The following is an 18,434-nucleotide window of genomic DNA, read 5'->3' as shown; positions in this document are numbered from 1 at the left end:
AAATGTCTAGAAGTGGCAAAATAATTGATTACAACTTTTTTGAAGACAATATCTTTTTTGCTTCTTAAAACACTTGAGTCGAAACCAAATTCACAATTTTATATAAGAAATAACCTGAAATCTAACAACAAGAATTTGCATATGATTAAATAAGCTTGATTTCAATACATGTTCTTGATCCCATTATATTTTTCTCAAAAACGACTTTTTACATCTCTAAATTCTGATTTGATTTTGATAAAGTCAAAACGTATATTTATTCATTCTCGAGGTGTTTGGGTCGAAAATCAGTTTTTAAAAATTCTACCAAAATTTAAAAACCATATTTTATATGAGATAAAAGGAATCTGGAGCCAAAATACATTTTTAACAACTCTTAGTTCTATTTTTCAAGGTTCTAATTTTTTGTAGATATTTCGATCTTTCTTAAAACTTGAGCAGATGTCCAAAACATTATTTTTGATGCATAATTTTATTGTGGAAATAATATCTATTTATTTTTGCAAAATATATTCAAAGTGTAAAATATTGTTTTTAAGTTTTGTTGATGTATAAAAGACGTTAGTTGATTTTTTTTTTCAAATTTTCAACAATTTTGTATCACGAAGATCGCGAGATCAGAGGAATCAACCAACTTTTTCACTTCTTTTTTTAAATTTCTGTAGTAAAAAGGAACTCTCTCGATTTTTTAAAAGTCCTTTCTGCATCTTTTGAAGTTATTATATGTAAAACATAATGTGGTTAAAATCATTATCTCTGACGTTCTTTGACATTTGGCTGAAAAATAAAGGTACGGAGCCGTACAAACAAGCCCAGACACAGATAACTCCCTAAAAACCCTTAATTTAGATTCTATAGACCTTTAAACGTTGACGAATTCCACCATTTTCAAATCAGTCCGATTTGTCGAATTGAAAATTTTGAAATTTTTCGACGTTTCAAGGGGCCTTGAGGTGAAATAACCGATTTTTTTAGATGAAAGTTTAACATTTTGATTAAGTCCAAATATCGTATTATATATTATTGTAACAAGATAACAAACAAATCTATTTTTGGAAAAAAAAATCAATTTACTGTTTTTTTATATAAAAAAATAGTTGTTGCCTCGAAAATCTTACGAACAAAAAATGATTTCTCTCCAAAATAATTTTGTGCAACGAAGAATTATGTTTTTGACATCTGTTTAAATTTTAAGAAAAATTGAATTGACATTTTTTGTAACTAAAAACCTAAAAAAATATTACTCAAAGTTGGTAAAAATTGATTTACGACTCAAATATGTTTTCAAAACTTGGAGATATTGGCTTTAAACTAATTCTATTTAAAAAAAAAATGTATTTTCAACATTTGCTAAAGTTTTCAGAAAAATCGATGTGACAGTTTTTTTAAGAAAAATAAAAACCTAAAACAAAATTAACAAAAGTTGGTAAAAATTGGTTTTCGTCTCAAATATCTAATCAAAAATTTCAGGTATTGTTTTGAGCATTGAATTTAATTTTGAGAAAATGTAAATTGATAGCTTTGACCGAAAACATCAACGGAACAGACGAGCTAACAACCTGTATAGTCACAGCCGTAAGACCGCTCCAATTGACACAAAGGGAAAAGGGAAAACAGCCTTGGTATGACTTGGAATGCGAAGCAGCCAGAAAAAAGTCGTTCGCATTCTGAAGGATATTGAAAAAAACTGGAACTACAAACACGAAATACCTATACCATGAAGCAAACAAAAAGTACAAAACGCTGTGTGAACAAAAACAAAAAGCATACACTCTCACACTAGCATTGAAACTAAATGATGTTAACGATAGCAGATCCTTCTGGAAGATCGTGAAGACGGCACAACTCTTGGGCAGAATATGAAATTTGATGCTTCTATGTTAGCAACCCATTTCGAGAAACTCCTGAACAACAATCTCAATGAAAACGAACTTCACATTGCGCTGCCATTTTTAGAATTACAAGAGCTAGATCGCTCAATAACTGCACAAGATGTAAGTAGAGTCAGGTGAAGACCGTATATCATATGAATTCTTCATAAATTCAACCGAAACTTCTTGTAGAAAAGCTTACAAAGGCTTAAAACTCTATTTTTAATTTTGGAAAGGCACCGGAAAGCTTCAAGAAATATATAATATTTCCTTTACTAAACCAAAAGACCCAAAGATCAAATTACAGGGGAATCTCGTTCCTCAATACAGTGACAAAAATATTTACTGGGATTATGTTGGAGAGACTGACGAACTTGATCCGAGACAACGATCTGGTCAGTGAGTTCCAAGCGGGTTTCCGAAATGACTACTCCACCGTGGACAATATTTTCTTCCTTACTGGCATTGCGCAGTCGTTCCTGGATAGAGAAAAGAAACTTTACGCATTCTTCGTTGACTTTAAGGCTGTCTTCGACTCGATAGATAGGAAAGCTCTATTTGTTAAATTAAGTAACCTAGATATATCAACGAAATCTGTATGAGGATAATCTTACGGCGGTATGGGATGGAAAAACTTTGTCTAGTTAGTTTCAGGCAAAAACAGCATTCAAGCAGGGATGCCTTCTGAGCCCAATTTCTTGATGATCTCAAAGATCCCCTACCTGGTGGTATAATGTTTGATGGTCTTGCAAAAAAGGTGCTACTATACGCTGATGACATTGTCATAATAGCAGAAAGCCCCAAAATGATGCAGTTGATGATCAACAACAGCAATATTGCTACTTATGGAATCTTCAACTCAATACGAACAAATCGAAAATCATGATTTTTCGCAACGGACGAGGACGATGGAAAAATGAAGATCTCGAAATAGTCAAGGAGTATAATTATCTTGGTGTACTCATGACACCACAACTGTCTTTCAAAAAACGCTTGCAAGAAAAACTAAAAGAATCAAATGCGCGATTAATAGTACCTGGAATGGAGTGTTGAGCAAGAGGAATATCCCTCCGAGCTTGAAGTATAAGATTTTTAATGCAGTTATTAGATCCATAATGTGCTATGCGGCACAAGTCTGGGGGATATACATATATGAAGAGGTGGAACAGCTTCTAAGATAATTTTTCAAAAAAATCTTCAGATTACCAAACAACACTCCAAACTACATGGTACATCTGGAAACAGGTTTACCACCACTTTATTTACACACTCTCGAACTTCATTTCAACTACATCCAGAAAGTCATGGCACTATCGAGCAACCGTCTCCCTCACAAAGTACTGAAGTATCTCCAAAGGGGAAATCTGCAATTTTTTAATAAACGGGCTAGGCTAAGCAGCGTTAACAGCGACATTTTGGAATACAATAAAGAGATGCCCTCAAGGAGTAAGATACAAGATCTAATATCAAAAATAAAAGAGTCTACTCGAAATGAACTTAAGAACGAAAGCGAACAAAGCCAGTCAAGAACAACATACAGACTATTGCAACATGACCTTGTTCCGAAGAATAATTTTGATGATAGATTTAACCTAGATTTGATATCTACCATTTTTAAAACCAGGTTAGAACTACTATACTTAAAATACCTACCATACATCAATGAAACAGATGTGGAGTGCACTATGTGCAACTTAAGAGTAAGGGAAGATAAAAAACACCTCGTGGGTTCCTGTCCCATACTTAGGCAAATAAGAAGATCAATCTTGGACAAAAATACACTGTCGTTGGACGAAATCCTTCGAATCTTCAACAGAGAAAACTGGAGTCTTCTATATAACTTTTTAAAAACTTCACTAAAATACCGGCAACAAATTATGAATGAAACATTTTAAATAAACACATCTATATATTCTCTTAATAGTACTTACATAAACTTTACTTACATATTTATTTGAAGAACACACTCATTTTCGGCTGACGGCAAAAGTCAATGCTCTATTGTGAATTTTGTACCAAACACTGAAATTATTGAACCAAATAAATCCCTACTTCTAATTGTTTTAATAAAATGAGAACCTAAACAAAACCTTACCAAAAGTTGATAAAAATTGAGGCTTGACCAATTTTCGACTCAAATATCTTGTCAAAAATTTGGGCTTATGACATCACACTTATTTTATTTTATAAGAAATACTGTTTTTAACACTCGGTAAAGTTTTAAGAAAAATTAAATTGACAGTTTAAAAAAAAACCTAAAAAAACAACTGTAACTTGGTAAAAATTTACTTTCGAATCAAATGTCTTTTCAAAATTTAAAAATATTCATTTTAAACTATTTTCTATCTCACATCTTAAGTCTTTTCACGGGTACTGCCTTTTACGAGGAATTGACAAATTCTCCAAGAGTAACTCTTGTCATGAAAAAGTGCTTTCTCAAATTAGCCGTTCGGAATGGGCATATAAACAGTAGGTCCCCTCCATTCCTGACAAAATTACTCGCACACAGGAATGGTTGAGAGTTGTACGTCACTAGGCCCTGGTTCTTCATGGACTGTTGTGCCACCTAATTTATTTATTATAAAACTACCCTTAAGTATTAAATGAAGAAATTATGACACATTACTTTTATGTTAAAAGTTGGCTCACACAAAATTTAAATCACTAGAAAAATATGATTAAAGTTAGCGATAATTCAAATTAAAACTTGATTAAAAATATTCCTTAAAACGGCTTACAAATTAAAGAAGAAATTTTGTTAAAGTTTATTTCTTAAACATATTTTACAAAATTTGTCTAGTACAACAATATTTATTTTTAAACCTTTTGAGTCATTGTAAAAGAACGTGAATATTTTTTTTTTCAAAACATATTATGTATATTTCAAAGTTTATAATGGAAAAATGTTGCAAATTTGTACTTTTTACTTTTTGTAATTTTTACTCTTGTATATTGAAAGTTAAAAAAAACAAACAATTATTTCAATACCTTGATCCACATATTATTTGTTTTTAAACTCAAGGTTTTAGTTTTGTTTTTTTTTTGTTCAATATGATAACAATTAGAAAAAAACATTTTTTTCTCTGTTAACCCTTAATACGTATAGATGAAGATAATTTTTGAAAAATGTAGTTTTTAAAAATATTTCAAATATTGTTAAATTTAATTAAGTCTTCTGTTCAATTTTTCTCATGAATTTATTACTTCCAATAAATATTATCTCTATTATCAATCGGTATTTAGAATGTTTTTCAAAATAATTTGATGAAAATAATTAAAATTCCTAGAAAATTTGGTATAACAAATTGTCCACTCCAAATTTAGCTTAAAGCTATGAATACGTACCTAATTAAAATTATTTAAAAAATTTAAAATTCTCATGTTATTGTATTGATTAAACAAACATACAAATTTTATCAAGTAATTCTATCAACATTCATCAGCAAAAAATATTAAAATTCATATTGTACATTCTCTACATGCATACATACATAAACAGAACATATAATTCATAGCTTATTATTTGGGTCAACTCAATTTATTTTTCCGACGACTAAGCATCATATCCTAATGGACATTCTCATTAGCAATAATCCATTATATTACACTAGCGAGTGTTAGTGCTTGTTATGCTATTGTTTCCGGTCACCAACCTTATAGCTATTTATTCTGTTTTTTTTTTTGTTTTTTACAGTTAATTTATGTACTGTATGTAAGTAGGTATATTTTTACCTTTTTAACCTTTCTTTAAAAAAAAAACAAAGGAACTAACTCTTTTAACCCTTAAATTTTGTTATAATATAATCAAAATCAACCCTCTCCTGCAATCGAATGCCAAAATCTAATGCAAACATTTTACTTTTTATTCTCTTTACAGGTATGATGACATAACCTCAACAATTATTCTTAATAGGACATGCAAATGTAATGTCAAATATAGGAACAAAAAACAAAAACAAGGACATATCTTTCCAAGTGATTTTGTGTGGTAAACTAAATATATCTGTGAATAAAATTTAACCAAAATACCTGACAAAAAAAAAACAATATGTAAATCGCCATGACACTCAATTTCTGTGTGATAGGCAGATCTAGAAACAGCTAAAACAACAAAAGAAAGAAAAAATAGAAATAGATATAGAAAGAATAGAAAAATATCCTATATATAAAGTGTACAACATTAATAGTCCTTGTAAGGCAGGGACTTTACTGCTATGATAGAGTTGAATGTTAGGGAACCAGAACAAGGTATCAATAAAAAAAACAAAAAGAAATGGAAAATCATTCCTGACTGTTGCTGCTTTGTAAAGTTTTAGTTTTTGTTTTGTTTTTGGTTGGTCTTCTTAACCTAATGCCATGCTCCGCCGAATCAGCAAAAATGGCAGTTCCAGGACCCTACTCACTCACATTGGCAAAAGGACACCTTGCAATTTGAATTTCATCCTAGTTGAATGGTTTTTGTGTTTCGCTCCTCTTTTTCAACTTCGATGTGTCGATAATGGCAGTTGGCAGATATATAGTATAGTATCTATATGGAAAAGGACTTTTATTCCAATCTCAGTCCACATAATTTCACCAGGATCACGATTCTGTATAGAATGAATATAATAGTATACGAAACAGTTAAGGTAGAAGGAGAGACACAAACCATTTGATTTCGATTTCTGAATTTAGTTGTTTTATTTTAGGTAGATAGTTTTTTTTGTCATTTGATAAAGGGGGAAAAATCCTGATGTCTGTCTTTGTTAAGTAAGGGTTGGTTGGTTTGGGGTTATAAACATTAAATGCGTTTGCCTAACTGCGTCACCATGGTAAAGTTATAGGTACTCGTATATCCTTTAAGTGTGACCATGACGTGGTTGTTATTTAGTGTGAGGATAAGGGTATTTTCTTTCTAATTTTTGTTTGTGGTGTGTGTTGAATTGTGTCTTTATTATGTGACATTGAGTAGGCAGGTATTTCATTTTGTTTTCCTATATAATACCATATAATAAGAAGGTATAAGATAATGGCGTTGGATAAAACGTGCGAAAACATTTTGATTGTTTTGTTGGAGCATGAAAATGATGGTAAAACATTTTCTGGTTATATTTTCGTTTTTATTAAAGTGAAGGTGTTGCCATAGGGAAGCTATCAAGTAGCTGTTTTATCTGTTATACAGACTTTTTTTGAAATTGAGTATTTAATACGTTTACTATGGGGTCGAAAACGTGTCATGTTAATTATTATATCAAGTCGAAATTGTTGTATAGGTACACACATTTCTTACAGTTGAAGGCTTAGTAAGAAAATAAGTTAATTCTTTTGCAAAGTGAGTGTCCGTGACAGTTAAATTCATTCTTCAATCTTTTACAAAATGTCTGTAATAAAAATGATATTAACGGAAAATAGGATTATTTTAAATCTTTTTTTGATTCTAAAATTACGTTCTCACTTCAGAATTTGAAGTGTAAAGAAATTTCATTAGAAGGCTTTTGATGAAGGTATATTTTTCTAAGAAGATTGTTTCTAACTTTTAAATCACTAAATAAACCGAGTAAATGCATATTCCAAGATACCGATAACCAGATAAAATTACCTTCTTGAGATATAACCAAGCTTTTTAAAGGCATGTGCAGAATTTAAAATTTCTACCGTCCGTGTTTATCGTGGTGAAACCACATGTTGCAATTTTTGTTCCTTTAAACGTGTTGTTGAAGATTATATACTCGTGATTTGGTAGAAGGTTCTAATAAATCAAATGTTGGGGTTTAAAAGTTTCAATCAAGAGTATACAATTTCAATAAATTGGGTAGCTCAAAAGTCCACTACAAAAGTGATTTACAACTCTCAACCAATAACGTGTGCTGATCATTTGGACCTAAAATTGTATGCCGAATTTTTCATGACATGAATTACTTTTGGAAAATTTATCAATTTCTCACAAGAGGATACATACCCTTGAAAAAAAACAAACTTGCTTAAAACTAGAAATAAGGAAGTGCTTTTGAAATTTTGGAGCATAATGCCATTCGAGTGTCTATCTCGTCTAGCTTTGCAGTACAACTTTCTAACACTCCAAATTTCCAAGGCTTTGTTGAAGGTTTGACATGGTATATTTTTGAGTTATCTGGACTTTAAATGTTTATGGATTATTGGCATAATATCAGTTCTTCACGGTTTACCTAAGGAAAACTCTCAGACTACCTAAAGCACACTTATAGTGCTTCAGATTAATCTGGATGACCTTCAGCGCGTTTTTTAATTATTTTTAGCTACAGAGCTGGGGCCCGGCAACTCTCTGGGGATCTCGATTCCGCTTATAACATCGTCAACCTCGACGATGTCATCAGCTTTGTCGGTGTCTGTTCCTCGACTCTGCAGAATTTTAATTTTGGCATTCCTTATGCCAAAACTAAGTTTGTAATCGGCCTTTTCGAGAGCCCCTAGACTCTCCTCGCTAATCCTCAGAAGGTAAGAGGAGCTGGTCTTCTCCGGTTCTTCTGCCTTAACTACAATCGTGCATGGGGACTATCGGATTTTGCCTCTGAAGACCGCGTATCAGGTCCTGTCCGCTTGGCTTTATGCTCATGAGTGGCAACCAAATGCGAGCCTTCGGTTGTCTAGGGATGTCCTTAGCTGGGATAAGCTTGAGCTTCAAGCCCTCCCAGTCATTGCTAACCTTAGCGATGCTTTCACTAAGGAAATCCATAGAAAACCTGTCCGCACACATCTCGCCAGAGTCAAAACTAGGGTAGGGGCCCTCACTGCTTGATATAGTGTATGAAAACACCATCTCAGATAGCTTGCCCTCGATAGAGTTCCACACGTTCAGCAGACCTTTGCTGTTTGTGGAGAGCTCATCCACACTGCTAAGTGGAAAAGCAAAAGTACGTAGTTGTGCTGCTCCAGAAGAATGTGCTTTCACTGACTTTTCCCGGTCGTCAAGCTTGCTCTTCTACCTGAGATCTGTTTCGCTTAACGGCCTTTTCTCGGCTGGCCTGAAGGTTGTTGTATTCATCAACAACCTTCTGGTACTTTATTTTATCTTGGGCATCCCTCTCATGAATCACTCCAGTCTCTTTATTTTTGGCAATCTTGGCAAGAATGTGAGAGACTGTTTTGAAGCGGTTTCTGAGAAGAGCGCCATCTGATGATTTTTTGGTTCCTCGAGTTGCACTGCTACTCGAGGGTTTCGGTTTTGTATACTGTTTAGGAAGTATATAAGTTTTGGGTTGGTCACAAGTGCTGGAACTACCAGCGCTATATGAGCTCCCCTTCAAAGTCTCCTGGCCAAGAGTTCATCCTCCAAGTCTGTGGATGATTCTACGTTCGTCTATTTTATAAAAGTTTTTGAATGTTGGTCCCACTAGTAGATGGGAAAAAAGAGGTCAGCCCCGGCAGAGCCGATATACCGGGGTAAGGCAGAAGATAAGACGAACCCTGCCAAGGCATCCGAATGAGCTCGTTAGCGCCTGGTTTTTCCCCAGGCTTTTATTCTTCGCACGGATTATATAAGACGCTCACACCACCACTGTAATTAGGGACCCCTTATCTATGGTCAAATTGCATTGCTTATGCTTCCTACTATTAAGGAGTAGGAAACTTCAGCAATTCAACCTGACCTTAGCCGATCTCCATCTTGACAACGTGCAAGACAACTGTGGTGATCATTACCGCCCGGAACCCAATGGGATGGTATGAAACGAGGATTTTTGCCAGGGTCATACCAATCTACTATTCCTACCATTCTACTTGAACCAGTGTTTCTCAAAATCAGTGTATTGAATTTCAATAAATGAAGTCCCTAAGAATGACTGTGGAACACCCAAACTTGTCTCATAAGTTGCTCTTAGCCTTATTTTTAACTCTCTGTGGACATATTGACCTTTCAACACAAACGTGCCAGATTTTTGAACTTCAGATGCAGCAATATTATTTGTTAACGTACCCCCGCCAAAACGAAACTTCTATTCGTTCGAAAGATGAATTTTCGTTCAAACTCTTTGTCTAAGTTAAGCTTCTTTAAATTCCAGATTTGAGAACGATATTGGGGCACTCACAAGAGTTCAAAAACAATTAAAATTTATACCTAAAAAGTCCATAGGAATGAAGGAGTCATGTGATCCAATTCTTCTTTCATTGCCTCTGGTTATTTTTTTAGGTGCCTATGGTTATTTTTGAAATCGTACATAAAGTCTCAAATGGGCTGAGATTTGATATGAAAATTCGGCATGATCTTGGACATTCATCAGTTTTTAAAATTTAAGTTTACGTTCCCAAAAATTTGTACAATATAGCAGAAGTGAAGACGCATAAACTTCAAGAATTTGGCAAAGATTTATTAAGAATGTAGGTTTTTACCTTTCCTTTAATCTACTGATATATTTTTCCGATTGAAACAGCTTAATGTTGAAATGTGACAGCAGATGGTTCAAAATCTTTTTTGAATATAGAAATTAATAAATTAATGGCTCTTGAAACCAAATTTTCAAAAGTGTGCCTTGTTGTCCTAGAATTTAGTTTAAAAAACTTGTTTACAATTGAAAAAAGGGATATTTAAGGACAAAAGGTTTTGAATACATACAAATACATACTTCATTTCTTCGCTCAGGTGGAAATGATACCCATTCATGCCTCATACAATGAGGAAAACCCCCCTTTCTTTTTTCTGTCATCTATCTACCTATTTGCTAAGGATGTTACATTGGACATCAATAGTTTTTTTCTCGTTAAAATGTTTCATTGTTTTCATTCCTTAAGTCCAATTATTTGTAATTTTTTTCTATTTTTATCCTTTTTGCTCAAAAATTCGTAATCGTACACTTCTTCTGACAGCAAAGAAAATGAGATAACTTCGATTGCAGCATAACATCACTGGATTGGAATTTTCTTCATCCTTTTTGCTTGATCAAAATAAAAATAAAAAAAATCACTAAGATCCTTTTTTTTTAATACTTAGCTGAAAGTAGATGGAATTTTGTGAATTTTACAATAAATTTAAATTGATTCGTAGGAAAGTCTTCCTGTCAATATTTTTTTATATTAAAAAAAAATATTGTATATTTATACCCATACTCAAACTAAGTTCTTATTTTTTCTATCTAGCTATCTTTTTATTTATCCAACTTTATTTCAACATATTTTGTTCCTTTTTTTTGTGTGTTTGTAGTAATAAAACAAATTGTGCATGGAAAAAAACTACAAAGCAATTTTTATATATTTTTTTTGTTTTATCAAAATACCTCCTGGCCACACAGATATACACACATACCCACATATATAACAGAATGTGGACGGGTATAGGGTTAAGGCCATAAGGATTGATTTTACTGCTATGTATATATTGTTTTATGAAGGATACCTACCTTCATACCTAAACGTTGTTGGTAATAGCTGAAATTCAATTTATTTGCATTTTGTCGACGGATGTTGTCAGTTGGATAGGGTTTGTTTTTTGTCAAACTTTTTTAGCTTAAGCTCACTTCTTCTATCTCTTTCGCTCTCGCCCTCTGTTAGGAAGTGTTTGTCCATTTTTGTGTGCATCATTTTTATAAAGCTATAGTAAATTGGCTTGACATATTTCCGATTGTGGAATTCATATTTTTTTAATCCAATTTCAATAGAGTGCTAGGGCTTTTCATGCAGATGACATGAATGTTAGTTAAACATAAGTTTTATATTTTTATGTTTTTCCCTGCAACAATTGGTCTTTGTATAGATACAAACAAAAAGTCAAAAAAGGAAGGATTTGGTTGAGTTGCTTTTTTTTTTAAAAGGAATAAAGGAATTATGTAGTTACATAGGTGTAGGAGAGTTTATGAAAAAATATACTCCAGGAAAATTAATATTCATTGTTATTGGATTTTATGTAATAAAATAAAATTTCAAAAAATATATATTTGAATCAAATTGTGTGACAGTGTATTATGTATCTTTGTATCTTTTATTTTTTTTTTTTTTTTTTTTTTTTTTTTTTTTTTTTATATATCCGATGGAAATCTTCAAAAGACACTCGGTAAGAATCGGTACCGAGTAGTGTGGGACTCTTACCGCACTAAAACCACCGGTGAATCAGGACCAATCTATGAAAGATCGACAAATGATTTTTATTTCTTAATTTTTAAAATCGCATTGGGGGAAGTTTAAGGTTATAACACTTTCCCGTAGCTTTTAGCCCATCAGCTCATGAGGCTTGGTTCTTCTTAATCTCCGAACATTGTCTCGTACATTTAATACGGTCTCCATTTCAGAGTTAGTATGACTTTGCAGTCGCTTATTGTGTGATACAGCATGTTTCTTAACCACTTCTGTAACCATTTCAATTTGAAGGTCACGATGTAGATCGCTATTTCTTATATACCAAGGGGCATTTATTATTCCACGAAGGACCTTGCTTTGGAATTTTTGGATGGGTTCAGCATTTGTTTTCTTTGTACAGCCCCATAGTTGGATGCCATATGTCCAAACGGGTTTCAATACTTGCTTATATAACATTAGTTTGTTCTGGATAGATAGGTCAGAGTTCTTTCCTATTAACCAGTACATTTTTCTGTACTTCAAGTTTAGTTCTTCTCTTTTCTTTTTGATGTGTTCTTTCCATTTAAGCTTTGCATCCAAATTCATTCCAAGGTATTTGGCGGTATTGGAGTAAGGTACTTCTGTACTGTTTATAAAAATTGGAACATTGTTTATGTTTTTGTTTGTAAAGTTTATATGCGTCGATTTTGTTTCGTTTAATTTGATACGCCATTTGTGCGTCCAATCACTAACTTTATCGACTGCATTTTGCAATTTTTGTGTAGCCTTCGTAACGGATTTATCTGGCACCAATATTGCAGTATCATCAGCAAAGGTGGCCATGATAGCGTTGATGTCCACTGGAATATCCCTTGTATATAACAGATACAGGGTTGGTCCTAGAACACTTCCTTGTGATACACCGGCTTCAATTTTCTTAAGTTCCGAGTAATTTTGGTCGTACCGTACTCTAAAGAGTCGGTTCGTAATGTAGGATTTCAGTATTTCGTAGTACTGCCTGGGGAAGTCCCTATGCAGTTTGTACTCAATCTTTTATGATTTAATTTTTTACTACTAATACTTTTTGTTTAAAGGATGATGCATTATATTTGCTTCTGATCTACAAGCGATTTAAATTAAGTTTTTTATGTCAAAGTTGGTTTTTGATAAAATGGAAATCAATCAACTTCTGTTCTACATACATTTATTTTACGAATTTTATGTCGCTACCAGTTTTGTTGTTGTATTTTCTTTTTTATCCATTATCTTCAATAAAAGGACTTACAATAACTTATAATGTAATTTATAAAGCTAAACATAGATAATAATGTCACCATTAATGTGCAGCTGAAGAAGGACATACAATGATGAGTACTTTTCCACAGACACGCATTTGTTATTGCAATTTATAGTCTTTGTCTTTTATTATGAAATGAGAACAAAATTAGATCCCTTTGAGTCTGTAATGCTAATGAGATAAAGTATAATGAGTACACTTCAACAATTTTTCATAATAGAATCCACACTTGATCTTTGATCAATTAGTCTCAAGCTTTTTTGAAGAAGAATCCGAATAGAGGCTTTAGTTGTTTTCTGAAATATTCATCCTTCAATTCGCGTCCTTAAAAATCATCTAACAAAATCTCCTTGAACCCTTAAATTGAAATGGTTAGATTTAAGTACCAACTGAATGTGAAAAATGATTTGAACTTCGAAGGAAAGAACCAATTTTTCTTTAAAAATGAGAAATACCGAGAATTTGTTTATAAATAATAAAATCAACTTTATTTATTCTTCTAAATCAATTTGATCTATCTGAAAGTAGTACCCCCTCCCCCTCTAGGATGAATACATTAATACTTTGATTTTTCCTTTTTTTCAAAATATATTGCAAAGTCCTTTTCTTTTGAAGAAAATCTTAGATTCCTTTTTTGATTCAGAATCTTAGTACTTCTATTGATTCAAAATGTTGTCTACAAGACGGTCTTATGATTTTCAAATAAGAAGAATTCACTTGGAGTAATATTAGGAAAATATTTTTGGTGATTGCACCTTAAACTTTTAAAGCGAAATAATCACAAATTATGAGCCGAGAAATTCAGCATTTTTCTGACCAACTACGCCAAAAAATTTTCTAATTTTCTTTCCAAAATCCCAAAACGGTCAGTTAGGGCACTAATTCTACGTTTTTCTTGACTCATCAGTTAAAGGTAATAATCGTACAAACCGTGCCTCCATATGGGTAATGAAAATTGAAAAATAACACTCATTTAAAATGTTATCCTTTAAAGAACTACAATAAACCTGTATTTTTGTTATGTCTATAACCATTAAATAAATGTCATGGAAGATGTAACTTCACATCGTTTAAACTCTTAAAATAATTATTTCAACCCTTAAAAATATCATGAGCTTGAAAATAAATATATCTTAAAACCATTATTGTATACACTCTTAGAGGTCCTGTAAGGATCTTATATTTGTTATTATTTTTATGATCTAAATTTAAAATTCCTGACATAAGACTTTTCTTATCTTCAACCACATAAAAATATTGATTTTTTATCGTTGGATTAATATCCAAACATAAAAACCCATCAATTTTTTAAAACATCTATACCAAGAAGTGTATTTTAAGCCTTCAAATCGTATACATTATGGAGTACCGTCTTCAAAATATTAGGTTTTACTCTCAGGCTAGGGGCGATGTGCTAGTGAGATGGCTGCAAATATATAGAATAGGGTTTTGGGGTTTTATTTTTTTTTTTGAAGGGTGGTGTGGTGTATGTCGTGTATTTAACTATTTAATGGGATTTTCAGTTGCTTTGATTTTTTTGTGTTGTAAATAGATACTCCTTTTTCCGCATTCACATGAAGGAATATCTCCAAGTGGTGCTACAGATAACCAGACTAATGGAGCGTACATTCAAGAAGTATCTTTTCGTATTAATAATGGAAAAAAAACAACAACAAATAACAGGATAACAACGAAAACTATCTATAACATATATGTACGCATAAAACACAGCTTACATATACCCTATACACTTTACTAGACTTCTGCTACAACAACATCAAGAATAAAAAAAAAAACGAAAATATCCTTTTCCGGATCATTGGGCTTATTTTTACGATTTTCCAAAAATTCTCTGCTCGTACGTCGTGCTGACTATGATATGAGTAGTCGGAGTATACTACCAAATTGATTACATTTGCAGTTTGAGTTGAATGGTTGGCCTTAGCCTTTAGTTTAGCCTTAACCATGGAAGTCCATTTTTCCTTTTTGTTGTTATGTTGCTTTGGTTCAAAAGAGAAACAAATTGTTTTAAGGTCAAGTGATTTAAAGGGAATCTAAAGAAATAAGGAAATATATATTTAAGACATGCTGCTATATTTTTAAACTAAATTCAATTGAGCGCGAAATTACTGTCATAGTTGCTCTATCTATAGCATAGAAGCTATTGTAAGCATGACGGATTTTCTTGAAATTAAACTTCATATCCAATGTCATTGATTTAAAGGATTTTTAGATTGAAAAAAAAGAGACAAAAAAAAGAAATCATAGCAAATCATGCTTAACTATAATATTTTTTTTGGTTTATAAGATTTTGGATAATTTATTACTGGTTTCATGTCAAATTTGATAAATAGATTGTTTTGATATGATGGGATATGGACAAATGATAGCTTTGTCTTATTTTGTTTTATGGAAGTAATGTGGCAAAGACGATAGACGACACGCATAACCAGAGTTGGAGTAAACTTTTATAAAAAGTATAGAAAATATTTAGCTACCGAAAGTAAGCTTATCTTATAAATGTCAAAGTGTTTTAATTGTAACATGTCCTTAGGGGTACTTGAAGAAAAGTTGTTGTTTCTAAAAAAAACGACCAAAAGATTGGGAACTAAAGAAGTGAGATTGCTTTATTTCTTAAGTAACCTCATGAATAACATTTTAGGACATTATTGCTAAGGAATCTTAGGTGTACATTTTAAGGATTTTTTAAAGTCATTTTCGATTAGAAAAGAAACAAACAAAATAGGTTGACGAAAAACTATTAACAACGTCCTTTTTTTACTCAATTCAAAGAAGTAATTTCTTCTGCTAGCCTTGTAAAAAATTTCTATGTTTAAGTTGTTAGTTTTTTGATGTGTACTGCAAACTTTTCTATTGAAATACGTTTAGATAGTCTGTAATTTCAGTTTAAACTTATTTTTAACCAAACGTTTTTGAGAGGACTTACAAAAACCTTACACGCTTTTTTGTAACCGAAGAGGCTTAACTTACAATACTTCATAATTTTTTAAAAATTTGTTTAAGTAATTTTGTCTGTTAGTTTTTTTTTTAATTCTTCATTTTTGTTATTGTGCGCCCACTAAAGGGTTCTGAATACCCTTATAATGATTAAACATAGTGCGAGCAATTAGGAAAGGAGGATCAAAATCAAATGGGGTGGCGCAACAGTCGGTTGTGAACCAGGGCCTAGTGACTTACAACTCTCAACCATTCCTGTGTACGAGTACTGTTGTCAGGAATGGAAGGGGCCTACAATTTTGGGCCGAATCCGAACGGCTAGTTTTGAGAAAGCACTTTTTCATGACAAGAATTACTCTTGAAGGATTTGTCAATTCCTCGCAAGAGGCAGTACCCGCGAAAATTATTTTTTTTTTTTTAAATTAAGGTGGCACAGGCAGGGATTGAACCCAGACCCCTTGCATGACAGTCCAACGCACTAACCATCATGCTACGGGTACTACAGGAAAGTAGGATAGGATTAGTAAAAAGAAACCGATATACATTGGTTTTGAATGCCTACATTTTGTAATGATTGAGAAATATTCAGTGTGCTAAAGCATTACACATTCGTGTAGTGCGGCTAAAGAAAGAATCTCTGTCCGAATTTGGGCTTAAGGGTAAAGTGATGGGCATTCATAGCAGTTAAGCTATTTCAATAGAGTATTGTTTATAAAAATAACGATAAAATCCTTTTCTAATAGACAGTTATTGGTTCTTTGCTTATTTTTTTTGTAAACCGGCCCAAAATATCCAATAATTCAAAATTAAGTTATTTATTTGTTTCATTAGTTTCTTTAAGTTATAAATATTTGTAATAGTAGCAAGTAAGTTCGTTTACCAAAGTTTGTAGTTCTTTGCCTTCTTTTGTATAATACAATTTAAGTTAGCAAACTATCCAATGAATTATAAGTGAGTTTTATTTAAATTGTTTGAGTAGTTGCTTTTATAAGTCTTCTACAAGCCTTGCAATATCTTAATTGTTAGTTCTTAACATATAATTGTATAAAAGCTTCGCTTGTTTGGTAAAGTGGTTGCTTTTATTTAGTTTAGTTTTTCTGGCTTAAATCTTATAGAAAGCTTTTGAAACTTGCAAAATTTAAGGAATGCACATTTTTTTCTTCCAATATTCAAAAAACTACAACTTCTTTAAAAATTGTAATAATATTGTATTCAAAAATTGTTTTTTTTTCAGTCAGATGCAAGTTTTCCATTGCACAGGAATACATATGGTTTTATAAATTTTCCATTAAACTTGTAAGAGGAAGTTAATAGCTTTTATACATAATAAACAAAATAAAATAATAAAGATACAAATTAAATACTTTTGCTTCTGTCAGTTTTTTTCGACAAAAATATTTTAAAAACACTTAAAAAAATAGCATTTTAAACATAAATGAATGCAAATAACACAATTTGCATAGATTTCACAACAAATTTAATTTTTGTTGGGGTTACTCCATTAACTGAAGTTATAACTTCTTTAAGTTGTTCATAGAATTATTGCATTTGAATTAACCTTAAGACTTTTTTGTATTTTATAATTTAATACAACACAAACCCACAGAATAAAAAAAAACATTATTTTGTGGCCAAAATGTCAACTAATTGTATTATTTGCTTCTTAAAAGCTTGTCTAAAGGTTGTGAATAGAAATAAGTGATTTGTTCAAACCTCTTATTTTTTTAAAAACTGAATACTTAAATAAAAAAGAAGATAATTATTTTTGAAAGAAACTGCAGTCTTTTGAAGTTACTCAATCTTGTTAAGTTATTGCTTCTTTTCCTTTTTAAAAGTTTTATAAAGGCTGTGAATGGAAGTCAGTGATTTTTTTCAAGCCTCTTATCTATTTTTAAACTGTAAACCTAAATAAGAAAGAAGATAAATATTTTTAAAAGAAACTGTCTTTTGAAGCTACTCAATGAACTAAATTTGTAGCTTCTTTAAATCATTCTAATTGTATTATTTCCTTCTTAAAAGCTTGTATAAGGGCTGTGAATGAAAAAAAGTTGTTTTTTTTTTCAATCCTTTTATATCTATTTTTTAACTGAATACCTAAATAAAAAAGAAGATACAAATTTTTGAAAGAAATAGACTTTTGAAGTTATTCAACTAACTAAAGTTATAGCTTCTTCAAATCATTCTTGTTGCATTACTTCCTTTTTAAAAGCTTGTATAAAGGCTGTGAATAAAAGCTAGCGATTTGTTGAAACCTTTACTCTATTTTAAGACTGAATACCTAAATAAAAAAGAAGATAAATATTTTCGAA

At 31.7% G+C, this 18,434-nt stretch overlaps 1 protein-coding gene and 1 long non-coding RNA gene across 2 annotated transcripts in view; both read left to right on the top strand.

Moving 5' to 3' along the window:
• Positions 1 to 6,145, top strand: part of LOC129948985 (uncharacterized) — a 194,613-nt gene extending 188,468 nt beyond the window's left edge. Inside the window, exon 2 of the long non-coding RNA XR_008781989.1 lies at positions 5,749 to 6,145. This is a non-coding gene — a long non-coding RNA (uncharacterized LOC129948985). The remainder of the gene's footprint in view (positions 1 to 5,748) is intronic.
• Positions 1 to 18,434, top strand: part of LOC129948984 (neural-cadherin) — a 943,200-nt gene that overhangs the window by 573,625 nt on the left and 351,141 nt on the right. The gene's annotated exons all lie outside the window — the stretch shown is intronic.

This window comes from Eupeodes corollae, chromosome 3 (genome assembly GCF_945859685.1).
Source record: "Eupeodes corollae chromosome 3, idEupCoro1.1, whole genome shotgun sequence".
NCBI lineage: Eukaryota > Metazoa > Arthropoda > Insecta > Diptera > Syrphidae > Eupeodes > Eupeodes corollae.
The sequence above is the reverse complement of the archived record's forward strand: the minus strand, read 5'-3'. Positions and strand labels throughout refer to the sequence as shown.